This window comes from Monodelphis domestica, chromosome 2 (genome assembly GCF_027887165.1).
Source record: "Monodelphis domestica isolate mMonDom1 chromosome 2, mMonDom1.pri, whole genome shotgun sequence".
NCBI lineage: Eukaryota > Metazoa > Chordata > Mammalia > Didelphimorphia > Didelphidae > Monodelphis > Monodelphis domestica.
The window spans coordinates 85,258,465-85,279,742 of record NC_077228.1 but is presented as its reverse complement, the minus strand read 5'-3'; positions in this window follow the sequence as shown (position 1 = coordinate 85,279,742).

Sequence of the window (21,278 nt, the reverse complement as noted above, 5' to 3'; positions counted from 1 at the left end):
GACTAGATTTGAACTCAGGTCTTCCTGACTCCAGGCCCAATAAATTATTCATTAAGTCACCTATATGGAATGTTCAGAGAAGACTAATAACTCTGTTATGGGGGCTTGCCAAATCTTTTTCAAGGATGCTTTCTGCCTTACCTGCCACCCATTTCTCATCTGTGGCTCCAAGGAACTATTAATAGCATGTGCAATGGTTATACCCTAGAATATTGTCTTAGCAGGTGGACTAAACCAAGTTGAAGGTAATCTACAGGTCTCAAATCCATCAAAGAGTTACAGGGAAGTCCACCTCAGACAGGTGAAGACTTCCCCTAACAGAATGAGCAGATAAGAAATTTGTTCCAAAATCCATAAAGGTGGTCCAAATAGGCACAATGAAGTAATTAGAATTTGGTTAGATAATCGAGAAACCATGGCCAGGTACTAGATCTGAGCCATTACCAATCATCATGGCTTTTGTTTCCCCACTAGACTTTGGTGACTCCAGAAGAATGAGTAAGGGTAATGACTGAGTCATTTTTCTCACATAAATCTGATTTATGCTGGTGTTAAAAGACATCACTAATCCTGTCCTATTTGTCCCCTCTGAGTCTGAGGGACAAAAAATCAGTCATCCTCTTCAACTATTTAGCCAAAACTCACTATTTAGCCAAAACAACAGAAAAAGGCATGCTTTTTATTGAATTGAGTTATATTTCAACTAATTAAATCATAGTTTGGTTCTTTAAAGAATAAAATTTATATTTTATGTCATGGGGCCTAATTCAGTCACTTTACTATCCAAATTGAGAACCCATATTTCATCCTGACTTCAGGGCTCCTCACCTTCATCAACTAAATACATTTTCCTCAACTGCTTATCAGCAAGGATATACTACTCTATCTCTATCCAGTGGGAGAGCCTTGAACCTCTCTATTACAAGGCATCAGTCAACCATGAAATGCTATACTTCTTTTTATCCATCATAATTGACTTCTACATTCCTTTGTCCACTCACTTCCTTTACATGGGTTCTTCAATAACAACAAGAGATCCATTCACTCAAAATTTCCCAACCAACCTGTCTTTGGATTCCATAGTTATGCAATTTCAGCAAATATTACATTACAAGGAACATGGGATTTGGCATGAGAGAACCTAAATTTAAATCCTTGTTATAATTTTGTGTGTATAGGACCTTAGGAACCCATTTAGCTTTTATGAGTTCACTTCATTTGTAACATGAGTGATTTGAGCTAGATAGTCTAATATCTGTTACTTTTGGATTATAATTCTTTGAATCCTGTCATTATAAAAACCTTAGACTTCTTCAGACTCATAATGCATAGATATTCTTTTTAAGAGATCCCTTTATCATACCCTTCTCATAAAAATGAGAAAAAATATTTAATTTTGTTTTCTGTCTCTATGCCCTGATAAAGTAATAAAACCACAATTGTATAATTTCTATAAATATATAATGTTTACTTCAAATCTGGTATTCATTCATGCTTGAAAATCCTTTTAATAATCTCTAGTAGCCTCTCTACTTTTAGCTGCTATCTGGTCAATTTTTTTCTTTATCATTTGAATTCTTTAAAAGAGTATTCTACATTTTTGGTCTCTTATTCCAGGTCAACTATTCATTTCTTTATTCCTTTGAAATAGGGTCTCTTCTCCCTGCTGTTACAGTTGTTTATCCTTCATTTTTAAAGAGGACCAAAGACATAACAGAATGATATTTTAACTTGTCCTTGAGTTGGATTTAAGTGAAGCAGTGATGCAAAGCTGTCAGCCTCACTCTCCCTGAGCAATCAAGGTCCAGTAGCAAGACAAAAGTCAAGATGTCTCTTCATGGGTTAGGATGCAATGGTTGACTTGATTTTTTGATGTCTAAATAAGCTCTAAGTACTCACAGTCCCTGCTTCTTTCACCTTCATTTCCATTGGAATAAATCGTTATCTACTTTTTCTACCAGAAAAATTTTCACATGCCTGGGATAGACACCTTCATAACTCACTGAGGGTTGGAGGCATGTTGGTAACCCTCAAGATGGATTAGTTTACCTGCCAAGATGGTTTAACTAATACTAACAAAATCCCATGGCTGATCCCAATGACTATTTCACTCTCCTTGCAGGAAACAAGATAATGTATTAAAGGCTTTCCAAATATTCAAGCAATATGCACATAGTGGGTTTTTGCTGGCCATGGAATTAACAAAAGGAGGTAGGGGGTGTGTGGAACCTCCACACTATCTACACCAAAATATAATGGGATGGATCAGAACTGGGACAATATGAGTTCACTTTGCTACCAAGAGCATTGCTATGGGAAGCAGTTATGGAACCTTTGGCCAAAGAAGATATAACAACAGGTTTAAGACTTTGTCAGAGAGCCCTAGAGACCCAAGGAAACCTAACTGGCCATTTCTTTTAATGTCCTTGATAGATATTTTTACCATCTGTGACTTCTAATTTGAACCCCAATTTTTGAAGGTTTTTTCCCCAAGATTGCCATTGACTGAAAAAGTGAGATATGGTAAAAAGAGATCTCAAGTTACAGTTGAAGTACATGAGTCTGAATCTTAACTCTCCTATTTACTATCTGTTACCTGAGAAGTCATGTAATCTTTCTGGGTAAAAATTTCTTAATTGGTAAATAGGAAATGCGGGAAAATAACCTGTAAAATCACTTGGATTGTACCTTTGTATTCATAGTATTTTGTCTGGATATGCTGTTTTATTTACAAATTCCCTCACATAAAATATATGAGAACATTGAAATGTCTTTTCGTCCATAATGCTGAGAAGAGCAAGGAACTATTCCTTGATCACTCTTAAACTAAATAATGCATTTTTCTCTTAGAAAATAGGTCTCTGAGAATGAATCGAGTTTTACTTTGTTGGGTAGGGGGGAATCAGATTTCCCCCATTATGGGTAATATCACATGAAACTCCTGTTATTTAATAGAAGGAAACTATAAACCTGTTTCTGAATAATATAATAAGAATTAATAAATATTTCTGCTTTATTACTTTTGAATTTCATCATACCCCATTAGTGCCATCCATTAAGTCACAGAGCATATGCCTTTATATTCTTCAGTTGAAAACAAATTAGACTAGCTTCTTTTTCTTCATTCCTCTCTCAACTAGATTTTATATTAGATGGAGTAATTACATAAATCCAAAACAAAAGTACAGAAAAATGAGAAAAGAAAGCTACATAAAATTTATAACAGTGTAATGGACTTCAATACAATCCATTTTTATTCCTTCCAATTTTTTTCAAAATACCATTTCAAATCATATTCTTTTTATATTTGATATCCCTGCCTTGTCATGTATCTTGTCTACAGTGCCCTTGGCAAATGATAAAGAAATCTTGAAATGTCAGTGCCAGATAAGAAAAAATAATCCAACTCCCTCACACACATTATAGTACCTTGAAATTTATTTTATAAAGCTTTAATTATCATAATATTTTCCCTCATATTGAAAAAATCTTTGAAACCTTATAATTTCTAAATGTTGTAGTTCTGTTCTTCAAGGTAAATAGAGATTTCTATTCCATTTTCCAAAGGATAATAACTAAGATTGTTTCCCCCTCTGAACATCTTCAAACCTTATATTCACAATTCCTTCAACACAACCTTCTATCGCAAAGTTTTTAGTTCCTTTTTCAGTTTGATTATCTACTACCATACGAAATCCACCTTATCTGTCTCTGCTTAAATTTGATGATTTAGGGAAATCTAGGTGGCTTAGTGGATTGAGATCCAGGCCTTAAGATGGGAGGTCTTGGGTTCAAATCTGGCCTTAGACACTTCAAGGGTAAGTCACAACTTCCATTGCCTAACCCTTATTGCTCTTCTGCCTCGAAACCAATATACAGTATTGATTCTAAGATAGAAGGTAAGGTTTATTTTTTTTAATGTGATAACTTTCCAGAACTAGACAATACCTTGCAATGGTCACTTCCATTTTATTAAGAAAGCCTAAGATCTGCTTTATTTATGTTAATTCAGTATCACATTTCTGACAAATACTGAATTACATATTACACATGTAGCATAAATGCCATCCCATTCTATTATCTATACATTAGAGAGAGCTAGTAAAAAAGGAAAATAATGGGTCCAAGAGAGTGATGTAGATCTCCAAAATTGCAGAACGTCTAGAGGACACTGCTTCTTATAATTAAAAAAAAAATCCATCAACTCTTAGTTCCAGCTTCAAATAAACCGATTTGTGTTAAATAGGAAATGGTGTCCTAAAATATGATTTTCTTCTTTTGTTGTTAAAGAGTAAGTTCTTGGTCAGAGCTTAAGAATAACATTCTAATAGATAATCTCAAAATTACAGAAAGTGTTTATTGGAATTATTCATCTACTTCTTGTATTTGAAAGATTAATATTCATTATCTAACAATGAAGTGAAATATTCTGCTACCTATGTGGCATGAAATATAATCATTGATGTTGTTGTTGCTTTAGTTACAGTTGTGAACTGATAAAAAGATTCAGACTAATCTCAAGTTATGATAAAAATGTTTTTAGAATATTAAAGTACTATAACAGTATGAGTGAGGATGAGGGTAGCAGCAAAAACAAAGTTCAACTACTCCCTTAGTTCATAATATCAAGGGGTAAAAAACCTTAAACTCTGTCTTTAAAGACTAGTTATAATTTTATGCAACTCCAAACAATTGCATCAATTGCTAACAAGATATGAGGTGGTAAATTTTTAGAATTTAAAGTAACTCATTGGCTTTTTTTTTTTTTAATTTTTGCAAAGGGGTTATGGTGGCTATTTAATTAACCTAAAAATTTTCACAGGCATAAAATTTTGAATCATCTGCCAGAATCATTAGCAATTTATAAGCTGAGTTCAGCAGCAAATGGCCATAAATTCAATCACACATAACCTTTCCGGTAAATGACACCATTCAATTGAGATTTATTATGGAAGAAACAAAGAACTTAAAAATTCATTCTAAAGATTTGAAGCATTAAGATTTTGCTTGCTGAAACCCAGGTTTTACTCTGCAGATATTGTGTAGAGTCATTAAAGTATAGAATTGATGAATAAGGATTATGCAGTTCCCTTGGAAGTTATCAAGAAGTGTGAGGTGTTCAATATTTGATAATTCTTCATTTTACTCAATAAGACAAAATGATATGATGGACCCAGGGAGAATTAATGCGGCTATTGAAGAGCATATGTCATAAAACATTGGTAACCACTTTTTTCCAGAGTACATAGGCTTGGCAGAGTTCCAAAAAATATCCATCTCAGCTACCTGAGAAAGCAATAAGATTTCATTTTCTGCTTCTTTAGTTGTAATATGATGTTCTATTTAAAGAGAACATATTATAATTGAGTTCAGAAATTTGATTTAATTATCATAGCTCTAGTATGCTATACTATATAGTATTTAATAATCACAGCTTGATTGGCTTTAAGTTTAGAGGACAATAGCTTCTTCTGACTCTAAGGATTTAGGAAAAAGAAAAAAAAGAAGATTCTGTTGTTAAGTTCTATAATGTATCAGTAGTGGTATGGATCATTTATTTGGACAACTGTATTAACCAACCTCAAATTTAATCATTGTTTTACAGTTAAACAAATTATTATTCCTTATTTGTGATATCCCAATGGATTTGATTATTTATAAATATATTCCAATAAAAGTAAATGGCAGTGCTAATCTGGAATGTTCTTATCTGAAGATTTACAAAAATACTTAAGGTTTGGTTTTTGTTTATTTTATCTACAGAAAGGACAATTTAGTCTGGACTTCGGAGGTGTTTATTACAAATCATCTGAACTTGATGTTTAGAGAAATACTGTCATTTACTTCAGTATCATATAACTATAAATATACATTTAGAAGAAAACTACCAGGAAGCAACATAAGAATTTGCAATCGTCCTCTTCCACCATTTCTGTTTTAATTTCTAAGCAAAGATTCTTTTTAATATTCCTTTTATATTTCTTATACTATATTTTATTATCATAGTAATTTCAACAAAGCTATTTTCCTCTGTAATTTCAGGTGTTTTATCTGCTGTTTTTCAAAATACTATTCTGAATTATTTACAGGCTATATCACACTGCCAAAGAGGGACATGACACAAAAAGGCTTAATCTTTATTCAAAAGATAAAAATAGTGTGAGATATCTGATTTTAATAAGTACTATTTTAGGAGGCCCCAAAGATCATTATTATTAAAGATGGTTTTAAGAATATTGTATTAATTCAAATAATACAGTGGTATACAAATAATAGCAGAAAAAATCAGGTTTATTGATTAGTGATAACCCAGTGATTTGCCATTACTAACTAGTAAATTCTTGGCATGGAATCTGAGATCAAATGTGACTTCAAATATTTAATATCTATGTGATCCTATGCAAGTCACTTAACTATAATACACCTCAATTTCTTCAGGGATAAAATCATCATCATCATCATCATCTGCCTCATTTGGCTGTGAGTCTTAAATAATATATTGGTATATTTTTAACACATTTCTTGCCATATGGTAGGCACTTAATAAATGTTTATTTCTGTCCTTCTTAACAACAACCTATTCCACACACAGCAAGTTAGAATCTTTTATGCCTTTCCAAACCTTGATCCCCCAACACAAAAAAAAAATATGCACACCCATTCACACATGTTAAATGGAAAGTTTGTATTATGTGACCAAAATTTCATTTAGTGGCAAATGAATAAGAGATCTTGGATCACATTTCTTTCCTATTAGTATTTGTGTATGCCAAAACAAAGGAAAAAGATGTTTTTTCACTGAACAGTCTTAGATTTGTGTTTTTCTTTCCAAAAGTTGAATTTTTACTCAGCTTATTTTAGATTAACATTAGTCAAACAAAAAATGATTGAAGTCAGCAAATGTCTGTAGACTACAACTATGACTATGTCTAACATGACTATTCTTTGGACTACTACAATACCTCTACTTATATTATTATTATCATTGTTATTAACATTAATTAGTAATTCATTCATTTTGCTATTTTATTTTCCTTTATAATTTCAAGCATTTTATTTTATGTATTTAAAACATTAATTAAACATAATTACTTAATTGACTAATATTGATATTTTTATAATAATAATTATTGATTTTGTTATAATGTTTAGTACTCGAGGCTTTAGAATTACAAAATTGGTAAGTACTGGAGCCCCTGTCCTTAAGGATTAAGTATCCAATAGAGGAATAAGACTCAAAAACAAGGATGATGTTCTGTGGAATTTAAGGCAACCCGGACAAGCTTAAGTGCTAATTAAAAAAAATAATAATGTTGATGATTGAGTGTGCTTTCAGCTAGAGGGAAAGGTGAGTACATAATATAACAGGTATTGAAGGATTTTTTTTTATTTTATTTACTTCTCCCCTGAACTTAATTAAGTATATTATGTATAATCTATAAATGATGAGAACGTAGAGTAGCATAAACAAGCCTAGAAAGATAGGCTGGTGTAAAACATAGGATGTGTACAGAGCATGGATGTTATTCTATAGAAAATACAGAGCAACAGAAAGTTTTTGAGCTCTGGAATATCATGCTTATCCATGAAGTAAATTTTCTTGATAGACACAAGAAAGAAGAATAGAAGTTGGTAGACACTGGAGATAATGACATCATTTATAAGGCTATTTCTAAGGAGTGATGGTGGGGCAAGTACCAGAGAGGAGGAATCCACAAGCTTGGTACAGAGCTCCCTCTACACAAGAAACAGAAAAGAATATCAGCAGATTGATAAAATAACAGGAAGAGTAAAATGAGCAAATGACAAAAAAAAAACAGACTGATCATAAAAAATTACTTTATTGACAGGGAAAACCAAAATAAGAACTCATAAGGGGACAATAAGAGAAAAAAGGAAACCTATGAAGCCTCAAACAAAATTTGGAAAGGCTGTCAGACTCCAAAATAACCCCTGGAAATTTTTTAAAAAGAAGTCCTAAAAATAATAAGAGAATTGATGGAAAAAATCAGTATCTGGTAAAAATTTCAGTGAATAAATCAACTTCCCATGAACTAGAATAGACCAAAAGGAAATGGAGGTTCAAAAATACATTGTAGAAAATAACTCCTAAAAATAAGAATTGAACCCATAGAAGCTAATTAATCCATGACTTAAGGAAATAATGAGAAATTTTTTTAAAAAATAAATAAATAGAAGAAAATCTAAAATACCTATCTAAAAAAACAACAACCATTTTGGAAAAATAGAACTAGGACAGATAAGACAAAAGCCATTGTACTACCTTAAAGACACAATTTTTAAAAAGAACCATAAACTATATTACAAGATATAATCAAGGAAAACTGCTCTGATGTCCTAATATAACAGGAAAAAAAGAAATTGAGAGAATCCATCTATCAACTCCTGAATGAGGCCTCAAAATGATACGTCCTGGGGTGATTAAAGCGAAATTGAAGAACTCCTGGGCCATGGGAAAAGTACTACAAACATCCAAAGGAAAACAATAAAAATATCTTTGTCAGGATACTCCAAAGCTTAGCAGTTTCTATATTAAGGGATTGGAAGGCATGTGATATGATATTCTGAAAGGGAAAAGATTGAACATTACAACCAAGAATTACATACCCAGTAAAACTGAGTATTATCTTCTGAGCTTGGGGTTGGATATGTTTAATGAAATAAAGGATTTACAGACATTCCTAAACAACAACAACAAAAAAAAAAAACAACAAAAACAGCTGAAAAGACAATCTAATGAGCAAATTTTACACTCAAGAGAAACATAAAAAAGTAAAGTGAAAACTCAAGGGTTTTGATGAGTTTGAATTGAATAAATTCACACCTGGGATGGTAACAATTAAATAATTAAGATATCAATGATACTTGTGATACGTAAGGTACTTAAAGTACCTGAAACATACCTGAAACACTTAAGACATTTCAAAAGATTTATCACTATTAGAGCAATAAAAAGGAGTATACAGGAAAGAAGGAAGGAAGCTAAATAAGATGTGCTGATATCCAAAATAATAATAATAATAATAATAATAATAATAATAATAATAATAGATGGGAAAGAGGAACACAAGGGGAGAAGAGAAAAGGAGAAATAAAACGTAGATAATTATCTCTCATTAAGAGATACATGAGACAATACCATGGAGAAAATGAGAAGTGGTGACCTGTGCTTGAAACTTACCCTCATTGGAATGAACTCAAAGTGAAAATAACACCCAAATTCAGAGAGCTTTAGAAGGCTACCTCACTCTATATAAAAATAGAAGGGTAGTGAGAATGAGGGAAGTGGGGGAAGATAGATAAAAAGTAGGGTGAATAGAGGAAGGTAGTTGTCAAAAACAAAACATCTATGAACAGGCAATGATCCAGGACAATTCTGAGGGACTCATGAAAAAAATACCATCTCCCTCTGGACAAAAAACTGTTGGAGTAGAAATGCATATGAAAACAAATGATTTATCACCTGGTTGTTTGGTTATATGTTTTGAGGTTTTGTTTTTCAAAATTATTAACTTACAAAAAAGAATAATATGAAAATATGTTTTGTGTGATAATACATGTATAATACACAGCCCAAACTGAAATGTTTATCAGCTCTGGGAGTAGGAAGGTAAGAAGGGAGGGGTATGATATGTAATATATAACTTTGGAAAATTAACATGGAAGCATTAAAAGTTTAAAGAAATTGAAAACATCTATGAACAGGGAAAGGAAAAAAGGGAGAGGAGTAAATAGAGAAAATAAGATGGAGGGAAACACAATTAATGATAATAATTCTGAATGTGAATAAGATGAACTCACTGTTTGAGAATTCACTTTCTGAGAAAAAGTTCCATGTTAGTGATGAAGTTCAGACTAAACAAAAATAAAGAGAAAAGGAAAAGAAAAATTAGTTCTCTTAAAATAAATATGTAAAGATACTTATAAATGAGAGGAGGGGTTGTAATTAAAAAGAGTTTTAGTACTGTTCATACTTTTAGTTCAGTAATATCTAAACAAACCAAGAAGTATCAGTTACTGCAGAAAATTTAGGAATTAAAATATCCAGCACAGAACTATCATTAAAATGTAAAATCATCAGGATGAAACATCAATGTAATATTAATAGGAAAGTGCTGATTAGTAATCAAATCCATTTTTATGGAAATGGTAGTCAGTGTAGATTAGAACCCAAACTATATGCCAAGGCAAGCAATCAGCTTATTTGCATTAGAGTTGAGGCTTTCTTTTTTTATTATTTGGATATGATAATTTACATTGAGGGGTGCCATTATTTGCATCCTTATATAGCACAGCAGGTATCACTATTTTCTCATTTCAGGACAAACTCTAGTACTACATTTCACCATACTTTTCACTTAGGAAGCTGTTTTAACAGATGAATTAGAGAAGATAATTTTTTGGGTTCAGGACAATAAACATTTTTTTAAAGTCTAAGCAATTGTATTAAAATGCTAGCTATAGCAATAAGACAAGAAAAAGAAATTGAAGGAATTTTAAAAAATAAGTAACGAGGAAACAAAACTATTACTTTTTTTCCCTAATGATTTGATGATATACTAACTAAAAAGTTAGCTGAAATAATCAACAACTTTAGCAATGTTATAAAGTATAAAATAAACCAACATGGATATCAACACCTATATACACTACAAATGAGACACAGTAGAAAAAGAAATTCCATTTAAAATGCTGGTAAACAATAAAAAAAAATACTTAGAATGCTACCTGTGAAGTCAAAGCCAGAGACAACATGAACACAATTACATAACATTTTTCAGGCAAATAAAGACAGATCTAAACAAATAGAGAAAAATTAATTGCTCCTGGAGAACATGAACAATATAAAAACAATGACAATTCTACCTAAATTAATTTACTTACTCAGTGCCATACAAACAAAATTCATCTGGAAGAGCAAAAATTCACGAATTATAAGGAAATCAATTGAAAAAGTAAAGGAAGACATTAACTGTACTAAATTATAAAATGTTTCAAAGTTGGAATCCTCAAAATAATTTATTATTAAGAAATAGCGTGATGGATCAGTCCAATCAATTACATGTAGAAAAATACTAACAAATGATTATAGTAATCTAGCTTTGGTTGTTAGAACATAACTTTTGAAAAAAATATAGAGAAAACTGGAAAACACTTTGACAGAAACTAAATTAAACCAAAATCTCACACTATATACCAAAATAAGATCAAATTGCGTACATGATTTATAAATAAAGGGTGATATCACAAGTAAAATAAGGGGACATGGAAAAGTGACTAGGAGCTTATGATAAAATAAGAGATAGAGAGGATAAGGAAGCAAAATAGAAAAAAAATATTATATGAAATAAAAAAGATAAGTAAACAAAATTAATGCACCCCAAATGAGAAAGAAATCATTAAACTAGGGAAAATTGTAGCAAGTTTATCATAAAAAAGCCCTCATTTCTGAATACAGGGAAATGAGCTTAATTTATGAAAAATAATAGAAATTCCCAATTATTTGATAAGTGAACACATTGGAATAGGCATTTTTCAGGAGATAAAATGAAAAGTTATTACCCTAAGAATAATATGCCCCAAATAACTATTATTTCAAGAAATTCAAATTAAAACAACTCTGAGATACTAATCTCACACTAATCAAATATGCTAAAATTTACCAAAATGGAAAATGCCAATGCTGGGAAGAATGTGAAAAAAATTGGGACAATAATGCAGTTAATTGAATTGTTGTAAACTTTAAAAACTACTCCACCCTACTTAGACCGTACTTTAGGGGAAGATAAAGTTGTAATCTACTGATTGAACAATGAAATTACTTAGTTCTCACCTTATAGTGAAGCTAGAACTTTAAGCTTTAGATCTAATACAAAAAGGTGTTAAGTTACTATTAAGGTTAAAGTAATCACAAAAAGGTCAAGTAACTCACAAAGGGTGAACTTAACAAAGAAGTGTTAAGTAACTCTAACGATATAATCAAATCAAAGAAGGTGAGAACTAAAAGTATTGGAAGTCCTGGAGAAAAGGCCTTTAATGTGATTGGTAGATGTGAAAATTTAGAGGAGGAGACACAAGGATTAAAGTTCTATATATTTTTTAAATTTTTTGTCCCTCAAGGATACTCTCTCTTTCCCTGATTGGTGGTGGAGTTAGCTGAGAGCTGAGTGCTGAGCAGCATTTCCGCATCTTAGCATGGCTACAAGCTATTGTCCAGTTCTATGGTGAGTTTCTGGCTGGATTTTTCTCCTTTACTTTCCAATTTTTTCCTCTCTGAAGCCTCTAATCTTCTTCAGAGACCTAGAGGTGGAGAGTTTAAAATTCCCCCTGGCATAGGCTAGGTAGGAGAAATCCTATATTCTCTTACCTCTTTCTTCTTAAAATTTTCCCTCTATGTTAATTAAATTACCATAAATTTCCAGACTGACTTGGGGAATTTTATTTGGTGACCATTTAAATCTAGATTTAAAGTCACAACTCTAAAATTATCTGACTGCATTGGCCTCACTATTCTGGACCACACTTTGAAACAATCTATAAAGGACTGTAAAACTGAGCATACCCTTTAATCCAGCAATACCACTACTAGGTCTATATCCCAAAATGATCAAAGGTAAAGGAAAAAGCTATTTTTCCATAAAAAAAGTACTTTTAGCAGCTCTTTTCATGGTGTCAGTAAATTCTAAATCAAGGCCACACCAATCATTTGGAGAATAGCTGAACAATTTGTGGTATAAGATTGTGATGGAATACTATTCTGCTATAAGATATGATGAGACATATGGTTTAAGAATAACCTGGAAAGACATATGAATTCATGCAAATTGAAGTGAGCAGTAACAGAAGAATATTGTACAGAGTAACAAAAATATTATGAGGATGATCAACTATAAAAGACTCAAGTATGTTGATCAAGACAATGACCTATGACAATTCCTAAAGATGCATGGTGGAAAATGCTATCCACCCATCGAAAGGGAACTGACAAACTGAACACAAATTGAAGTATGCTGGTTTTTAAACCTTTCTTAGCATTTTTTTTTAATTTTGTTTGTTTGTGTTTTCTTTTACAATATGGAAATGTGTTTTGGATAAATTCACAAGTATAATTGATATCAAATTTCTTGCCTTCTTCAGTAGATGATACAGGAGAGAAAGAATTTAAAACTCAAAAATATTTTAAATTCATGTTAAAAATTTCCCATAAATTTTACTAACAGAATAAATACACACTGTTAAAAGGAGAGGAAAAAAATGTAGGTAAGAAGGAAATAATTGAATTTTATATAGTTATATATGTCATATATTTCTGTATATGTGCATATATCTTGTACATGTGTATCTGTGTGGAGAGAGAAAGCAAAGTGTATATCAAAAAAAAAAGCAAAAAGATATTGCTGAACAAATCCTTGAGGTTAAATCTACCATAAAGGAACAAGAATGGATAATAATCCAAAAAAAGCAACTGAAAATGAATGGTCATACAAGTTTGAGTAGGAATAGGAGTTTGTTGGGTTTTTTTTTTGTTTTTTTTTTTTTGTTGTTTGTTTGTTTTGTTTTTTGCCAGCAAAACCTAGAAAGAAGTGAGTATCAAAGAAGAAAAGGAATGAAAGAATTAAATCATGTTAAAGATTCTGGAAGTCAAAAAAGATGATATATAAGACACATTAATAGATTTCATTATTATTTAGATTATATACATAGATTAAATTATTGGCAACTTTTGTGAGAGCATTTTTACCTGAGAGATGATTTCAGAAGTCATATTTCAAGTAAATGGGAAGTTTGTTGATAAGAGAGGAAGTATAGACAAGTGTACACATTATCAAAGAGCATGTGAAAAGATTATTTTGAAAAGAATAGTTTGAAGGGGCATAGTTAACAATATTTTTAAGGATAAGATAGATTTGAGCATTTAGCAGGGAAGGAGTTGGCAACCCACAAATGACACAATTAAATTTTGATCACTTTTCTGTAGTTAGAGAATTCAGCTCCTACCACTCATAGACTTTGAATGTTCTATTGGCAACATAACTGAAACATATTTACAGAGCTGAAGATAATTTAAAATATTTTCTTTGCTAACAGAAATTATATTTATTAAATTAATCATTATATTTATCAATACATTAAGATGACTTTTATTTTAGGCATCAAACATATAGCAGTTACGAAAACTAGATATAAAATCAGGTGGAAAGCCAGTATTCTTAAAAAAATGAACAAATTACAAATTTCAGTTCTAGAAATTAAAATGCATGTATATATTACACCATCACTCTATACAACTGTTCTCCATTTGCCCAGACATGTTGTCAGAAAACTATTTTTAAAATTCCATTATTAGATATTGCTATATAAAATACTTAAAATTCCAATCTATGGAATATAAAGCTCTCAACTTAGAGACAGAAGAAGGAATCAAAGTCATGTGCAAACATAAAGTAGTACATAACAACTCTATTGCATTGATTGTTTCTTCAGTTATAAAAAGATGATTTTTTATCAAACCTGTAAATTAAGATTATATTCCAATTGTTCAGATATAAAAGTAATTATTTTATCCATGTACACAATAGCATGCTGAATATTAAAAATAAAATAAAAATATAAAAGAAAATGTAGAAATGTATAAAAGTATTTCCACATGTCCCAAAATTAACTTTCTTTCTTATATTCTTTCTTTTTCTTTCTTTCTTTTCTACTATCATTATATTTGGTTCATTTTGAATCTATGGTTTTAAGGGATGTCTAGACTGAACTAGTTAAAAGTACAAGGAAGTATTCTGGACATCAGAGGTTAGAGATGGATCAGAAGAATTCAGAATGATCAACATAGATGACTAAATCCTTGAGAGCTGACAACATCCCCAGGAATCAATAAAATAAAGAAAAAATGTTTTGAAGCTTAATTTTAAAAATGGCTAAGTAAAGAGACTTGGGAAGAAGTAGATGTAGGGGCACATACCCTTAGCAGTCATGATGTGGATAAAAATCCAGTAAAGGAGAATGAGGGAATCATCAGAGAAGCAGAAGGGGTACCAAGAAACATTAGTGGCACCAAAAATTGAAACAGTATCAAAGAGATGATGATGACAGGAAATATTGAAGTCTATGAAAATTTCAATAATGTTGAAGATTAAGAATTGGATGTTTTATGAGGCAATTAAAAGATTCTTGATAATTAGAGAAAGAAGTTTTCAGATTTATGATGGGATTGGAAGCCAAATTATTGGGAGTTAGCAAAAAGAATTTGTACCAATTATAGACAGCCTTCTCAAGGAGCTCATCTACAAAATGGAGGTGCAATATAGGATGGCTAGAAGGGTTTCATAGCTGAAGTATGTATGGGCATACATACATGTGTACATATATATATATATATATATATAGGCAGTAGGGAAGCTATCAATAGAAAGTGTCATATTTATGTTAAGGGACAAAATATATGATAATCAGGTGGCAAACTAATGGAGAAAATTAGATCCATTGGAATCATAAGCATGCATAGAGGTTTTTTCAGGATAAAGAGAATGGTTACCTCTTTATTTAAACTGGAATTAGGGAAGAAGTAGGGCAAAAAGGCAGCTGAGTGAAATATGGTCATGAGGAGAAATGGAATCTTTGTATTGCATCAGATTTTTTCAGTAAATTATGAAGGTTTTCAGCTGAGAATTAGTGGGAGAATTGTGGGAAATTTGATGAGGAATGAGAAGATCTGAAAAGTCCCAGTAGTAAATAGTATGACTGAACTAAAGATGTAATTATATTAATTCTATTATCTCTGTATTTATGGATAGATAAATAGATTGATAGATGTGAGTTTCAAAAAGATCTTCAAGGAAGAAGCTTGCTAACTCCTAAATCCAGAGAATGAACTGTTGCAGAAAGATGCCAAAAACCCTACATTGCATCAAGATCAAGAATGAACCTTGGGGTGTGGTTACTTGAACTGAAGGTTGATTGAATTTATTTTGAATGTACACTCTTCTGCCAAAGGGGACTGCCCCCGAATTAGCTTTTGTCAATGTGCCCAGCAAAACATTGGTTTTGCTGTCTCTTTCTCTCTATGGCTCCTATTTTTCACTTATCTCTAACTATTGTAATTTCATAGCTGGTATGTTTACAAGACCCATCAGAGAGATTAGTCTTCCTCAGGCCTCAGGGGGATTTTGAATTTCAAAACTACTCAACCCTATTCAGACCATTCTTTAGAAGATGGGATATAGCTAGTTCCTGATCAATAGCAATAAAGATACTTGGAATAACAGAATCAGGTCTTGGAAACTACATTCTCCACCCTACTCAGGGTAACAAGATTAGGAAGGGCTGCAGCAAAACTCAAGATTTAATTATTTGAGAATATGGCCTTCAATAGACATGTGCAAAAAGGACAGACCTCTGGGTGGTCCTAGGTCAAGCTAGAGCCACCATTGGCACATGTGAAACACAGGAGGTGAGGTAGAGGACAGCTCAGGAGTTCTCGTGACTTCCTGTGAGGAGGGAGAGAATCAGTTGGAGGCTGGTGCTTGGAGTTGGAGGAGCACATGGACTGTTTCCTCCAGTTTGGTCACATGAGTGATAGGGACTGATCTCATTCCTTGCCTTGGCTATTCAGGGCCTTGGGCTTTGGTTCAGCTTGAGCAGAGTGGGAATTTTAAGTCCTCTTTTCTTCTATCCTCTTTCTCTCTCTCTCTCTCTCTCTCTCTCTCTCTCTCTCTCTCTCTCTCTCTCTCTCTCTCTCTCTCTCTCTCTCTCTCTCTCTCTCTCTCTCTCCCTCTAATACTTTCTTCCTCCTGTTTGTAATTAAAACACCATAGGGGGCAGCTGAGTGGCTCACTGGATTGAGAGCCAGGCCTAGAGATGGGAGGTCCTAGGTTCAAATCTGACCTCAGACACTTCCCAGCTGTGTGGCCCTGGGCAAGTCACTTGACCCCCATTGCCTAGTCCTTACCACTCTTCTGCCTTGGAGCCAATACACAGTATTGACTCCAAGACAGAAGGTAAGGGTTAAAAAAAAAACACCATAAAAAAATTGGCAGCTGACTTGAGTGTTTCATTAAGGAATTACATAGCTGAATTCCTTGGAGACCTTAAATTAATATATATCAGTCTTTTAAGGTGATTTCAATATCACATAGATAGAGATAGAGATTGATAGATAGATAGAGATAGAGATATAGATAGAGATCCAGTTAGCATGGTTTCATGATTTTCTCCTTCTTTCAGGAAAAGGTGAGTAGGAACAAAGGAAATAGATAATGAAAGTAATATTAGCAAGAGGTTTGGGTTGGTGAGATTATTATAGAATAAAAGAAAGATTGCAAGAAAAGAATAAAGTCTGTGTTGAACTGGTTCATTAGAAGATCAATATGGGAAAAAGATTAAAATATAGATAGTACAGGGGTGAAGGTATAAGAAAGAACTGAGGTTTCAAGGAACTGGCCAGTGTGGTAAGGATGAACAACAGGATTTGAAGTTGCAAGGCAGAAGGAGAAAAGCATTTCAAAGTTTATGAAACTGGAGATAGAAGATTTGTAAGTGATAGCAAGATCAAAGGCATAATTACCTCTGTGTAGGCTGGTTGTATGAGAAATGTATAAATTCAGGGGAAAAAAGAGAGATCATTTCTGGATTAACAATATTCCCTCAGTATTAATATGAAGTTCCCTAATATGAGGGTAGGAATTAGGGATGGAATAACAAATGTGGGCCACACATTGAATTTACCGAGGAGGAAAAAGAAGTGTCCTTGAGGTCAGTAATTAAGAACTATGTGATATAGCTTATTGGTATAGTGTGTAAAATGTCAAGTCTCAAGTCAGGAAGATTTGTGTTCAAATCCATCCTCAGACACTTACTCTGTGTGCATCGGCAAGTGACTTAATCTTTTTTTGTCTCCATTTCCTTATTTGTAAAATTACCTCAAGAAAAAATGCAGCAAACTATTCCAATATCTTTGCCAAGAAAACCCAGGCAGTGTCATGAAGAGTCAGACATGACTGAAACCACTGAACAACAACATGAGGACTTTGAGTCACTCAAAGTGATGGTAGTAAAGGAAGAACATAGAAGTGGCGAGAGGAGCCGGGACTCTTCCAACTCTTCTACCTCAAGCTGTGTTTCAGGGAGAATGAGAGAAAGATCCACCATTGCTTTAAATGGTGACACGGGAGATAGTGTTATCAGGAAAAAAAAAGATAAATGTCAATGAGAGTCAGAAGATGAAAGGAGAAGGAACAGAAGAGATTTGAGTTGAAAGAGATTTTATTACCTGTGGAGCAGGCAGGGATCAGGATGGCAGCATATGACAAGCAGAGAGTTTGTTAAACATTTAATTGATCATAAATGAAGTTATATTGATTCTCATCAAGAAATCATCACATATTTACCTAGTAAGTCATCTCAGAGGAATTTGAAAAAAAATCTTTCAGGAAATCTTGCATGTCAAAATAATAGGAAGAGTAACTCTTTAATTTGTGTGGATTTTGCCACATGTTGAATAAGAACATTGATCAGTCTAGCTAGTCTATAAATTTAGAGGGAAAAACACTAAAAAAACAAAACTGTCCAATAGCTTAACAAAGAAACCAATTGAATGTTATAAATCTAATATTTTCACATTTTCTAAGACATTTTTATTCCATTACAAATCTCTTATTCACTTCAATACTATTTTTAATAATAAAAGCTGCAAGTTTGTAAAAATTCAGTCAAAAGTGAATGATTATTGTTTGATACAGTGCAGCATTACTGATTCCAAGAAATGGCTGGAAGCTCCCCTCTCAGCCCTCTTCGGAGACAGTTTGCAATGCACAGTTTTCCATTTAAAAGGCCATAAAGTGAAAAATGAACATAACAAATGTTCTACACTGTTCCCTAGATGTAGTTTACTGCAAAGGTAATATATAACTATAAGATAAAAAAATATCTCAATGAGGTCCTTAAGGTATTTATTCTGAGTATTAACTTTGAAATTTCCTTCATTAACCAAATGGAAAGGAAAATCTGTTTGCTACCTTTGTGAAGAATTTTTAATAATATCTTATTACAGTGTCAGGTAGCAGAATTTCAAATGAGAATATGCTTTTATGCACTTTGAGATGGAAAAGTTCATGGTTGTGCCTTACCTTCTTGACATGGTGGATCTTTTTAATAAGTTCAAATACCCTCCTCGCTGTCACTGGAAATCTTAGTTTCACTTCATGAATTACCTCATATATTACCTCTTCCATGAAGCCCTCTGAAATCTTTATAGACAAAAGAGATTCTTCCTTCCCAAATTCTCATGACACCTTATTTTGGGAAATACTGCATTCTACTTATAGCATAGCAATCCATATGCTTTTTTCATGTCCACTCTAGTTTGTAAGCCATATAAACATGTCATTCTTATCTCTGTCTCCTATAGGAGCTACCTAACACACTGAATGACTCACAAAAAGTGGATGCTTCCTCATTTGATATATGAATGATTGTCACTACATAATATTTGCATGATGATCTCGTGCTCTGCTGCAATTCTAAAGAAACACACTTACCCCAATAGAGAATGTTTATTTTACCTTTTCTTAAATTATTAAAACTGTAAAAGGAGAGCATCACAATTGAATTGAAGTAGATGATATAAAATATCATTTACAAAGTAACAATAACCCCCCAAAAAGGAAAAAAGAAAAGCTAGGGATGGAGCTATTTGGCTTTGTTCCTATTTTATTGAAGTGAACTTTGATGACAGGGGATACTATTATTTATCCTTCTAAGACATAAATTTCTTTACAAAATATTGGAAGTGTTTGCCATTTAATATATATACATATATTCAAGGAGTGAGAAGTTGTAATGAGGTATTATTTTTTTCAGAATTTCCTACCAGGTATATACTTTTTTTCCAATGTATTTAATTAATTATTTATTTTTGAAAAATATCATTTAGAATCTGTCAACATGAGGTATATTGAATAATAAAGTGACTAGAATTTAATGAAATTAAGGCATAAAAAAATCATCAAGTGGGAGCATAAAGTGGTGAGTGGATCAAGAACTGGCCTAGAAACTGGATGACATAGTTTCATGTTAACTCTCTATAACAAATGTCTACATAAACTTTGACATTAGATGTAACTTCTCAGTCCTTTAGGAAACTAATTCTTTTTTCCAACAGAACAGAAGAACAGATGATGGTCTACACAACTCATCAGTAGGACCTCCCCCATATATATAAAGTCCATATTTAATAAAAAAAAAGTTGACAGCATTACTTTTCCAATCTATTGTTTCCTAATGATTCTTTTAAGTTTAAAAAATTGAAAATGCTCTAATAAAATTCCAGGCCCTTGACTGATTTCCCCCACCTGATTTTTTTTTATCTTTCTATCCCTATTGCCCAGCAAAGTAAATGTCATATAATAATTACTTACTAATGATTGCTGAATTTAACTGAAATGATATTCTCTAAAATTTCACTAAATAATTTGGAAAATATGTCTAAATGAATAAAAAATTGAACTTAAAAGTGGTTTTTAGAAATCTTTTGTAGAATCAACGAATAAAAAGAAATCTCTATTAAGCCAAAAATTAATACACTCAAAATTCTCAATGGAAGACAGATGCCATAAAAAATATCTTTGGAATGTTTTTCAACATACATTTACTACCTATATAAAGAAATATGAAAGTAGGTTTTTTAAATGTTCTGTATATATGAAATGTATATTTTATTTTTGTTCTTAAAAGCTATGACCTAACTTCAACCTTTTCTCTGACAAAACTTGTGTTACATTTTAATTTTTTTAATTCTACTGATTGAGGAAGAACAACCTGTTGTTTCATTGCCAATAATTAGTGAATAAAAGGATGGTACAGTAAGATTTTAAATTATCCTATATATATATATATATATTACATGACCATAATTTTATTTTATTAAATGAAATATACATTCAAATAAATAAGTTAACTAAAATCATATTTAGAAAAATTTGGCAAACATATATAATTTTGGAATTGAAAAGTATGCACCATGTGTTATTTGGACATTTAACCAATTAGGGTACAGAATAAAATAAAGCAGAAGACCTTGCAAAGCAATACTAGAATAATTATTTCAATGATTTTTATTTGTTACTTCATATTCAATATAAATTTTTAAAGTATCTTTTTCTCCTGGCACTATTAGATTCTAGGCATCCAAAGACAAAAAATGAAATAGTCTCTGCCCTCAAGGAATTTACATTTCCCCTCAAAATATTTGTCCA